The 12,096-nt window shown below is 30.7% G+C and overlaps 1 protein-coding gene and 2 long non-coding RNA genes across 3 annotated transcripts in view; 2 read left to right on the forward strand and 1 right to left on the reverse strand.

The window, feature by feature from the left end:
- LOC107365407 (uncharacterized) overlaps positions 1-12,096 on the reverse strand; it is a 40,005-nt gene that overhangs the window by 25,165 nt on the left and 2,744 nt on the right. The window lies entirely within an intron of this gene.
- Positions 683-2,570, forward strand: LOC107365584 (uncharacterized). Its single transcript, XR_001569464.3, has 3 exons — positions 683-1,063; positions 1,155-1,337; positions 1,451-2,570. It is a non-coding gene; the product is annotated as an uncharacterized LOC107365584 (long non-coding RNA).
- On the forward strand, positions 3,828-6,719 carry LOC149094519 (uncharacterized). The gene is made up of 3 exons (XR_016201047.1): positions 3,828-3,984; positions 4,534-6,343; positions 6,495-6,719. It is a non-coding gene; the product is annotated as an uncharacterized LOC149094519 (long non-coding RNA).

Consider the following 12,096-nt stretch of genomic DNA (forward strand, 5'->3'; position numbering starts at 1 on the left):
TTCTTATCAGTATTATTACAACAATCAAGACACAATTAAGGGATGGGCCAAGCCACAAAATCTCAGTTTCTCTTGACGCATTTTCTTCATCTTCATCCTTCTCATCATCGTATTCATCATCTTTAACTTTTCCCTTTTACTTGAAATGTACAATTGTTTAACCATTAACAACCGTTGGCTCGCAATTGGATCATTGATGACCAATATTCGGCCAAAATTAAGACCAAGGTGTGTGATTGAGTGGCCAACGTTGACCGGAAAACGGTTTAATCATTATTTTCATTTTGCTTTCAATGTTTTCCTTTTCAAACATTTTTCCATTGTTTACAGTTTAATCAGAAGCTTCTGTAATTCAATTTTCACTTTTTCAACTTCTGATGAAAAGATGAGCTTTTTGTTAACAATTGATTTGGCAAATTTAATTTCCAATTGTTACACTTCAATTTAAATTCAGTCTACAACTGAGTTCAATTTTAATGCTTGTCTCAATCTTTATGATTCAATCAAACTAGACAAATTACTTTTTCAACTTTTCATCAAATTTGACTAACATTTTATTTTCAACTTTTCTTGTTAATTTGCTCATAATTTCAGTGAATAATTTAACATTTAATTTTTACTGAAAATAATTTCGAGTTGTTCATAACTAACAGGTGGTGCTCTCTATTGTTGAAGTAAAAAGTTAGTGGTTGGTAACGGTTTATTTGCCATGGAAACTGTCAACATGCTGTCAATATCTTTTGTCTTTTTTTAGTCTATTATTTCAATGTTAAATTGTTAGCTCTTGTTAATTTAATCCGATTAAAATATGATTTATCAAGTTCATTAAATTTTTCAACTTAATGATTTAATCTTGATGTAGAAACTGTAGTTACTTCTGCCCTGCAGTCAAATTGAACCATGATTTGATTATATTTGTCTCCATCTTTTAACAACTTTAATATCGCGTTTGTTGATTCATGTTTCATCTTGTGCTATATTCAAGTGAAATGCTGTGAGAATGTTCTCATGATATTAATCAGGCAAGTCACCGAATTATCCAGTGATCGAATAACAGTTCAATGTATGTTCAATATTCTCATGATACTTTTTATCACAATTTATGCTTTTATATTTCTTCTAAACCTGTTTATTTTTTCTTCTTTTCTTTCTAGTTATTGGTTATTGGAAGAAAAATTTGTCCATTTTATGAAAAATGTGAAACCTTTTGGCTCATTAATCAGGATTTTAACCAATTATATGAGGAACCTTGAGATAAATTTGTCGAATCTTTGATCGAGATCAGATGGAATCGATTAACAACCAGCTAAACAAGTGATAAAGTTAAATGAATAAAGGTTTGAAAGTTATTTTGCTTCTTTGTACAACATTTCTCAGCAGATATTAATGGTTATCTGCACAGCATGTTGTGTTACAATACTTATCAATTAATTTTGTTTCAAATTTGAAGGAAAAATGAGGTGCTGGTTTTTGTATCAATAAAAGCCATGTTATCAATTCTGAGCCACTTCAAGATATTGTTTGGAAAAGCATGAGAACTAAACTGGAATCTGTTTTTGTGGTCACTTTGAGGAATCAGAAGCATTCAAATTGCCCTTGATCAAGGATTGCCGTTACAATGGACAAGCAACAATAGCAACCTGATTGGCTCAATATTATTGTCTTCATTCACTGATCCCTTGATGTTCATCACAATTTTTCAAGGCAAACATTCATCTATCAAACTGTTTGGCTAATTGAAATGCTTTACTGGCCATTAATGGTAAACTCCGTTAACATCGCAACTTGAATGTCAACAGGATTTTTGAATATTCACTTGATCATTGATCATATTTTATAATTGAATTTAAATCCAGTTAATTGGATTAAAAAATCAGTTAACAACAGTTAATTAGTACCTTAGTAGTGTGTGTTTCTTAGTGGGTAGTCAGTATCATGTAATATCTTGAAGAAATATCAGAAAAGGAAAAAAGTTATTAAGAAGAAGAGTGTAAATGGATAGAAGAAGAAGAAGAAAAAATTAACAGATTTATATCATCATCTATCAATAATGTTAGCAAAAAAAATATCGGTAATGTTATTGATTATTAACATTATTGATTAAATTTATTTGGAAATTAGAACAAGGATTGAGGCTGTTATCATGAATCATCAATTGAATGAAGAGAGAGAGAGAGAGAAGAAAATGAATCCTGAGATTTACTATTACAATCAAAAGTAATTACAATTAACCATCAAACATGAGGTAAAACATTTTTATTAATAAAGAGCAGCAAAAAGTAAAAAGAAACACATTTTTTCCGTATCGATTGATAATTATTAATCAATGATCAATTGAAGGCAAAATGGTTTGATGAAGATGAAGACGATATATGCTGATGATGAAGGTGTAAGAGATTTGGTTTTGATTGTTGACTTTTATTGACGATTATTGTAGCTGTAAGCAATTTTAATGTTGTAAAGTAACTTTAAATTAACAACCCAAATCACCCTTAGGTAAACAATCATCATTACATCAAGATCAATTTGATTGTTGAGATACTTTAATAAAGTGTACGTTATAAATTAAACTTCAACAATTTTCTTAACTTAAACAGTTGACAGTAATTTACACGTTTCTCTTTAACCATCATCTTTCTAAATCAGAATCAATAATCTGATTTTTATTTACTATTAAACATCATGTACCATGTTATTGAGGCCTTTAAGGCAATCAATATATGGTTTTAATGGTTAACAGCAAACGACAACATCAATATCAACAACTTGATTTGACTTAACAAACAAACAAATCAGCAAATCTGTATTATTAAAACAAACAAATCAAATGTGATGTTGCTTGAAAGGTGATAATAAATCACGCCAACTAAAAGATGGGTTATTAATATTTAAATTTGATTAGCATTAATAAAGGTGGCGATTAGCATGGAAAGTCAACAAGAAGAAAAGTGAATCTCTTTTTTTTCTCAACATCGTTTTTCATCTAAACTCAACGTTGGCGGATAATTAACCTTTAATTATTCTAATCAACTAATTACCTGACCAAATGGTTATTCAAATAATCTAAACGTTCAACATCAACGTTTACCCTGGAGATGGATTTATTCCTAGATTTGGATTCAGTGAACATTGAACATCAACATTTCCAAAGGATGCTCATGCTCATCACTATCATGTTTATGATAATGTTAAAGATGATGATGATTCTGAAGCTGAATTTATCCTATAGAATAGCGCAAACTCATTCAAAGCTCCAGGCTACGATAGATTCAACTTTATTAATTTTAATTCTGAGGATGAGACTCGAATCACGTTTTTTCATTGAATTGTTCAACAACAAAATCAACAAAATTACTTAACAAAATCCAAGTGCAGTTGCTTTAAGCAAACGATAGACTAACAATGCTTTTCAATCACATTTTTTTCCCTCTTCTTTTTGTCACAAAGATAACTTTATATCATTATTCTTGGCTACATGTTACACTTTAATTATGATCATTAACCTGAACAATTCAAGTGAATTTAGAAAAGGCTAGAAGCCGCAATCAACAGGATTAATGGTCATTAAAGGTTCCTATTATTGGTTAAAGACTTCAGAGACTTTTCATTTATTCCAATTCTCGCAGGTTATTTAACTAGCAACTCATCATTTTACCTCATTGTCAACATTTGATTCACAGAAGACCAATGAATCTCAATCTTAATCAAAATTACAATCAACCTTTCAACATGTAATCAACTCGATTAACTTATAGCTTTAAGGTATTAAGCGCCATCTATTATGTTTAAAATTACTTTTATAGCATTTCTTTTTGTTGTCAGCAGATTTTGTCTTTTCATGTCGTCTGTTAATTATTTTGTTTTTTACTTGATTGGCAATAAATTACATTTTAAGTGATTCAATGGACTTGAATATTCAATCAACGTAATTTAGATTGACTGTGCAACGTTTCTAGTGATTGTGATTGTTTAAACAATATCAAGGTAAAATGATAATTAGACATTAAAATGACTAACCAAATGTGAGAAGGAAAAAAAACATCTTCCTGTGCAAAAAATAGATAAAAACAATTGAAGTAAAGGAAGAATTGTTTTTATCATGATCAATTCAATATTGAATCGTTCACAGGAAATGATAAAAAAAGTTTATTCATCGATAAAATAATAACAGTTAGATGTAAAAGTGATGACATTTTATGGTTTATTTCCTGTCTAAAGGTTCGTCATTCATTTCCGTTTCTATCAGACTGATTATTCCTAGATGATATCATTGAATGTGATGATGAGGATAATGATGATGACGGGAATGAAGAGTAAGAAGACTGTATACAAACTAATGGAAACTGTGGATGCTGAATGAGTAATCATTTTGACAATCAACGACAATGATCATCATCATTATCTGTATTCAGTTTGAGTATTCTAACTCTAGATGCAATCATTTGATTTGTAAGATTGACTGGGAAGACAATGACCAATAATATACAAAAGAAATGAACTTTCATGGATTTTTTTCTCTCTTTTTTTTCGCAGCCAATCAATGGTAAAAGATGTCGATCTGGTTCTCGATTGGAAGGGAAAGAGAGAGGCACAAGAAAAACGATCAAGATAAATTAGGTGATAGGTTTCGATTGTATTACGATTTGGATTCAGCTTTATTCAATAGCCTCATCATTTTATGGCTTCTTACTGTAAATATTTTCAACATTGGTCCACATTAACCTTTTTGGTAAACTGTTGACAATTCTCAGGATTGAGAGGACAAGAAAGGAAATAGAAATGACCACAATCAATTACGAAGAGGAATCGCGAGGCTAAAAAATATATCTACATTAACAAAAGGACATTCTTGACAAGTTCATTTTTTTGGCTCTCCAAACAACATTACTTTTGCTGCCCTTTTCTTTTGCTTCATTGGCTTCACAATCATTCAGTTTAAGTCATCAAAGATCAGAAAAGTCGATAATCGCACAACTCTTGGAGCTTTTTTACTTCATCTTCTTCACAATTTCACTATTTACTTCAATTGGTTACCCAAATCTGATGAAACATGAAACAAGGTCAAAGCCATATTTTCCTTTTCGTTTGTCTTCTTGTTGCTTTTCACGTTTCATATAAACGCAAATTACATGATCATTTTGCACTTCAATATCCTGAGTCAATGTTCCGAATCAACGCCTAAATTGTAAACATCCGTTCGTATCAACATTATCATACTTTTGATAATCAAACTAATCATTGTGATTTCTTATTCTTACATTAACACTTCTTGGGCGTTCAGTGTTTATCTTTACATCCTTGCCTACATGTAACCAAAACAAATTGTCGTTCATTTAGTCAAAGTGTGTCCTATTTGGTTAATTTGTTTCTGTTGGTCTTCATTTCAAATCAATTAAAACAAAAGAAATGCATTTTTACACAAACCGATAGATGGCATAAGACGGGAATCAAGCGCTAAAATTGAATCCAAGTCAACTTACAACAAGAAGTTAATTTTCCCATTTTTGCCTCAAAATCAGCAGAGTTTATTAACATCAAGAAAATTTTGTTTCTTAAATTGTCAAAAGAAAGTCAAAGTCAAAAACACAAGTCCAGCCGGAACAATTGAACAAGTCAATCGCATCAAATTCAAGATCAATCAAACATTGACAACATTTTAATGCAAAAATTTCACGATTTCCAGTCATTTAGTAATTCAATTCACTTTTGTAGGTGTTGCTTGATTTGATTGATTTTTTCCATGCAAGGTTAATTAGAAACATTGCTTTATCCGGACCAGTCCAACAATTTATCAATTGAAGTCCAAAAAAAAGGAATCATTTCAACGTCTATTTGTTTTACATTGAAACACTGAAATCTCTTTACAACATTTAATGGGACAAAATTTGATTGCGTGACTTTGACACTTTTACATTAACATTCACCTTAAATACTCATCATTAAACAAGAATCACATGAGCAACACATCATTATCCTCATGATTAATCCCCATGCGAATGAGAATCAATGTCCATTTAATTAATATCATTTTCTTTTGGCCAACATTCATCTAATTGTCACAACAACAAAAAAGTGTCTTTATTATGTTATACAATTTAATGTCGCGGTAATACAAGGCAAAGGTTGGCAAGACACAAAAAGAAAGGTCATTTTGACCCTATTTTTGTTCATCTGTCAATACAATCAATCACAGATTATTTTGTGTTACTGTATTTAATAGGAAACAATAACAAGTCAATGTGATTGTCAATTAACCTGATTGAGGCTAAATAATTGAATTGAAGATGAAAGTGAAATGATGAACGGAACAAAAATAAAATATGAAAAGAAGCAACAAAAAAAGGTAAAAATTAATTGTGCCAACCATTAGAGTTGACACTTGAACATAATCACTCAATTTGCCTTATAAATAAATATAAACTTGATCATTACCCTGCAATAATAATAGAGATATTGTAACGTTTAATTTTCGTGCCTTTTTTTTGTATCTACAGGATGATATGAGATATAATAACAATGGTAATAACGATAATAATGGCCAGTTGACAGTTTTCATTGTATACAAATTGTCACAAGGGAACAACACAATGATAACTGTAATCCATCAAATAATCAATGTTTACTGTTAACATCAACCTGATTGAGGGTGAAACATTGTGAATCTGTTTATGCAACCTCACAACATGATATTAAACATTGATCTATCCTTTTATCCATAATCAACTGATTTACTTGGTTTCAAATTTCTTGGCTTTTTCACCATTCTTTATTTTTCCCATCTATAATCAGATCAAATTTCAACCAAGTGTGATTGTCATCAAGGATTGAATCAGGACAATCTATAACATGAAACATTCAGCTTTGGTGACACAGATTGATGAAAAGGCTGATGATTAGGTGAATGATGATGATGAGGCAAAAAGTGAATTGAAATTCATTTTTTGATCAATGATGGGTTTCACTTGATGCTAATTATGTTATGAGATGAGAAAAGGTTAACTGTTGAGGTGAATATGATAAATGCAGGGAAAAAAGTTATTGATAATGAGAAGAAATGATTGCTGTTCAGAGAAAGGGTTAAATGTGTTTTTACCTTGGAAACATTGAGCTTTACTAATTGAATGTTTAACTGATTATTAATGGCATCTTAAGTTACAGTGGAGGCAAAATGAGAAGGATAATTAATGATTAAAAGTGAATGAATAAGTTAACAGAATGTGTTACCTGAATGGGAAAAGAGGCGAAAAATGAAATCTAAAGGTTCACCAGAAAATGGAAAATTAACTCAATTAGTTGAGTCCATTTGGTTTGCTGCTAATTAACAGTTAACAATTTAAATTTCATTTACCATGAAATTCTCTATTGAGGAAGAAAAGGTTAAGATAATGGAACAAGAAAAGGGTATAATGTTCAGTGGATAAGTAATTTATCAAGATAAATGAGGATCAAGAGGATGAGGATGCAAGTTGAAAGAAGACTCTTTTAATAAAAATGTTTATTATTAATGGTAAACGTTTCAATCTTTGACTTTGGTGTCGGGTCAAAGGCAAGTTATTAAACTGAAAGGTTGCCAGATTTGAATTGAGGATTAACTTGCAGTCTGCTAATAAATCAATAATTCAATGTGTTATGATGAAAATGTAGTTTCCTTAATCAATATAAATTAAGCTAATAGCAACTAATAGGAAAGATAACCATTGAAAGAGAGCAAGGTAAAGGCACAAGGTTTAATACTGAATATTGTTTAAATAATAGAATCAGAAATTGATGATTAACAACTTAATCAATATCAATTTCTGAAGGTAATTTCTTTTATCCATTTCAATTATTCTTTCTTGACGCTCAATACATTCTCGCTTCATATCAGAAGGAAAAGACACTAAAATCTATAATCACAAGTTACTTTGATTCAAGTCACTGAGAAAATCAATGTTCAGTGGACAATAACAATCGAACGCAATTTCCATAATTAATCGAGAGATTCAGACATAATTGAAATTTTCAATCAAATTAGTTGAAACGTGAAACATCAAAGTTGATCAAAATTTTGAAAACAAGGAAAAGTTTCTGGAAGATGAATAAGCAAAAGTATCGATCAGACCTCGACATTTACAAATCGTTCTTACCTGAGGCAACTATTTCTAGACAAAATTAAAAATTCCGAATCTCTATTTATACCAAATTTGATATGAATAGCTTCATCAGTCTAAGAGATTTTTTTCATTTATTTTGAGCGTTTGACTCAGCTTAAAACCTTCAATGGAAGGGATTAGAAACGCACAACTTCAAAGTCATGTAACTCCAATTTTTTTCATCGTTTTCTTCTTATTCTTCTCAGGGTTGCCTGAAGTCTGAATAATAAACACTGCAATCAAAAAATATAAGCAAATTGGGAAAAACAAAACTTTAAAGCTTCTTACAAGCTTAAGAAAAACATGGAACAAAAGAAATAATTTCATCTTTGATTAAATAATTAGAAGTGAAAATTATGATTTTAAGCCTTCGAATGATAAACTAATTGTTTAATTTGATCAACAATGTTAATCCAAAATATATCTTAATAGTTGATTGTGATTTCTGTGAATCCTGCAAGTTTAATGTTTGTTCAAATGTTTAGTAAAATGAAAAAATGTGTTAAAATTGAGGCTTCAATAATGAATCAGGTGGGTGAATAAGACTGAAAGTTGATTTTTATTGGCTTAACCAAGATTCAATTTCATTGAATCATTTTGAACGTTTTTTCAGGGAAAAGTGTGAAGAGAAGAGGAAAAAGACTGTAAACAATATTAAAGTTTTCAATCTTTCAAAAGTAATCTTAAAATGATGGATTGAATCTCATAACATGGCCAAGAATATGATAACCATAATCGTGTAACTTTAAACACAATTTACAAAATTATCAACATTACATTTTGCATTTTCCAGTTTTTCGCACAATTTTTAGGAGCTTTTTGTGGAAGAAGAAGAAGAAAAAAGAAGCAAAAAAACGGCCCAAATATGTGATCCATAAACAAAAAACAAAAGTTAAATCAGTTAACATAGGAAATGTTCAACTGTTATATTGATACTTCTCATCGCTTAAGCTTCCTCCTCTTCATCTTTCCCACTTCAATCATCCTTCATCATCAACAAGTCAACTATAGGTTTATCTTCCTTTCCATCATCACTAACCTTTAGCAATCACATCTCATGCTCATCATGATGATTTTTAATAGCAAACTCATTCAACTTTAACCAACAAAGATGTATCACCGCATTAATTAACTGAAATGATTCCTCAATGAATTGAAAGTTTTTGGGTTTAAAAGAGTTGAAAGTGAACACTGAGCTAAAATTGATATTAATGCATCAAAGCTAAATGGAAAGGAAAGGAAGAAAAAGATGAAAGAAGAAGAAAGGATTTCTGATTACAAGTAAAGGTGATGAGGAAAGATGAGGAGAAATGATTGCAAGCTGACGTTACGATTAAATGATGCATCATTTAATCTTAAAAATGATGTTATTTCTTGTGTATTTATGTTATTACGAGTTGAATATGAAATAACAGTAAAAAAGAGGAAAGTCAACATTTAGAGGCAACTTTGTGTGTTGCTCATATTAAGGGTAAATAATGTTATTAATAATGTTATTAATATATAAATCAAGCAACGCGTTTTCCTCCTCATTAAATGGACAGTGTAAATATTTACATAGACAAATGATGAAAAGGCCATTTTGCGATTCAAATAAACTGATTTACTCTCAATGATTGTGCCTACTTTAGAAGTTCAATTGAAACAGTTTTTTATCTTTCTATTCAAGTTGTAACTATCAATGAATCTAGTTTTTTATATTGAAAATGTTGTTAAGTTGTTGCCCGAAAACCGTCAAATGTCATGTTAATTGAAGGTTTTCCTTGATCATCATGAGAGATGGAAAAGCATCTTGAAAAGATGCTGGAAGCCATTCATTGATCAAGTTTCTCTTAATGGAAAATATTGTTTTCTTTGTTGGTTTTTTTTCGCCTTCTCTCTTGTAAGAAAGTCAGTGTGACACCAAACCCTTAATGGTACTATCAAAATGATGAACAAAACCAACAGAGAAACGGCATCAACTGGGAAAAGTGAAACTTGCTGTCGGTTGGAATAAAAATATCTAGCAAATGTTTGATAAATAATTTACTTTTGGTAAATCTTTACTCATCTCTTGCCTTCCCTGCTCATCACATCTCAATTAAGATTAAATAGCTATTTAGAGTTCATTTGGGTGTTTGTGTAGGTAAAGATCAATGTGCTTTGCGCCTTTGGACTATTGTTCGAAATATTATGATGCTAAAGAGAAGGAGGATAAAAAGAGATTCCCTTTCACACACACCTCGTTCATCCTCATCATTTACACTATTAACAATTGATTCGCTTTACTGAGCATTAATTTCATTCCATTAATCCAAACACGTGTAATATGTAACCGCGACCTTTTCTTCCCTCCCAATCGAACCTTCAATCTTCTCAATTAACGCCTTCATTTGTTGGCCGTAACTTTTGTACGGTTAGGAGGCGATGGAAAACGCGTGTTAAACTCGTAACCGAAAAGCCCATTTTTGTTTTGTTTCGACTCGACATAATCGACACTTTCTTCTTAATCTTTTTTCTTCCATTGATTCCGTAAGTTGAGTTAATTTTGCTTTTCAATGAAAAGGTCAAAGACAGGTCAGTTTGCCTGGGAGTAAAAGGAAAGTCGAGAGAAGATGAAATTGATGAGGAAGGGAAAGTGAGTTAAAATTATACGCAAATATCAACTCAAGTCACCCTTAACTTGTAACTACACTTGGTGCCATAAGTTTATGATGGATATGAATGAGGAGAAGAGAAGATGAAAAAGATTGTTTAAAGGTTAATGTATCGAATGATATGGAAGATAAATTGGATAACATCATCTGATTGGCAAAAAAAAGGAGAAGAGAGAAAAGTCTAATAACTTGTATTTTCCCTTTAACATCATCTTTATCTTCATCGTCTTTCCTTCAACATTATATTTCTCTCTCTCTCTCTTTTTTGCTTCTCTACCTCATAAAAAGCAATTGATTTCCCTTGAAAGGAAACTTTCCTGTAAAACATTTTCTTCTTTCGTCAGCTTCTTTCCATTTTTGCTGATACTTTTTTGCTTCTCTTTTTCCCCATCTTTTACAATCTCCAAGAAAACTGTTTATAATGGTCAAATGATGTGTCCGAACCTATTTCCTCTTCTTCATTCCTTTACGAGGTAATTTATAATAAAGGCCAATACACATGATAACCCATTAATCTTGGCCAATTGACTGCGCAAAATGGTTATCATCTTTGATTTGGCAACATCTTGTCTCATTTGATTTCTTAAAAAAAGCTCATTCCAAGGTAAAGGTTGAAATGTTTTTCTTTTGGTTAACAAAAAGAGAGAAATACATTATCATCTATTTTTTGGCCCAAAAAGATTGTCCAAATAATAGGGAAAAAATCAACCCTTGACCAGTCATATTCACAATTATTTGTTACAAGAACACAGTAAACTCAAAGCTATTCACTCTTTTTTTTGTACTCATTGTAACCATGGAATGACAACTCGAGATTATCACTTTCTTCTTCTTCTTCTTCTTTCACTGTTTTTTCATCTTTTCATCCTTTTATTTTCGCCTGAAAAAAACCTTTAAAAAGGTGTCGATTTAACGCTTTTCAAGTTTTAAGACGAACCTTTATCCATTCACAACTCGCATTCAATATTGAAATTACTTCAATTGCTCATTGATTAGTATTTACCAAAAATCTGAAAAATTATTCATCAAAGTGGATTGATGTACTTTTTTACAACTGTCATGATGAGGTTGTTGCAGACAACCGCTCAAGATTAATGGACTTGATGAAGAATCGAAGAAGACTGTTCTTGATGTAATTTAATTTGGTGAAATGTTCAACCGTAAAGAATATTGTTATAAAAAAAATGTTACATTTACTATTCAAGACAGTAATGATAACATGGTTTATTACAAGAGCAACAATAATTTTCCATCAAAAGTGATCGCCTAATTCAATTGTGGCTTTTTTTATCATTTAATATCAATGTACACACTCATGTGCAGAAGAT

This window comes from Tetranychus urticae, chromosome 1 (assembly GCF_039701765.1).
Source record: "Tetranychus urticae isolate SD_2017Ah chromosome 1, NJAU_TeUrti_SD_1.0, whole genome shotgun sequence".
NCBI classification, from domain to species: domain Eukaryota; kingdom Metazoa; phylum Arthropoda; class Arachnida; order Trombidiformes; family Tetranychidae; genus Tetranychus; species Tetranychus urticae.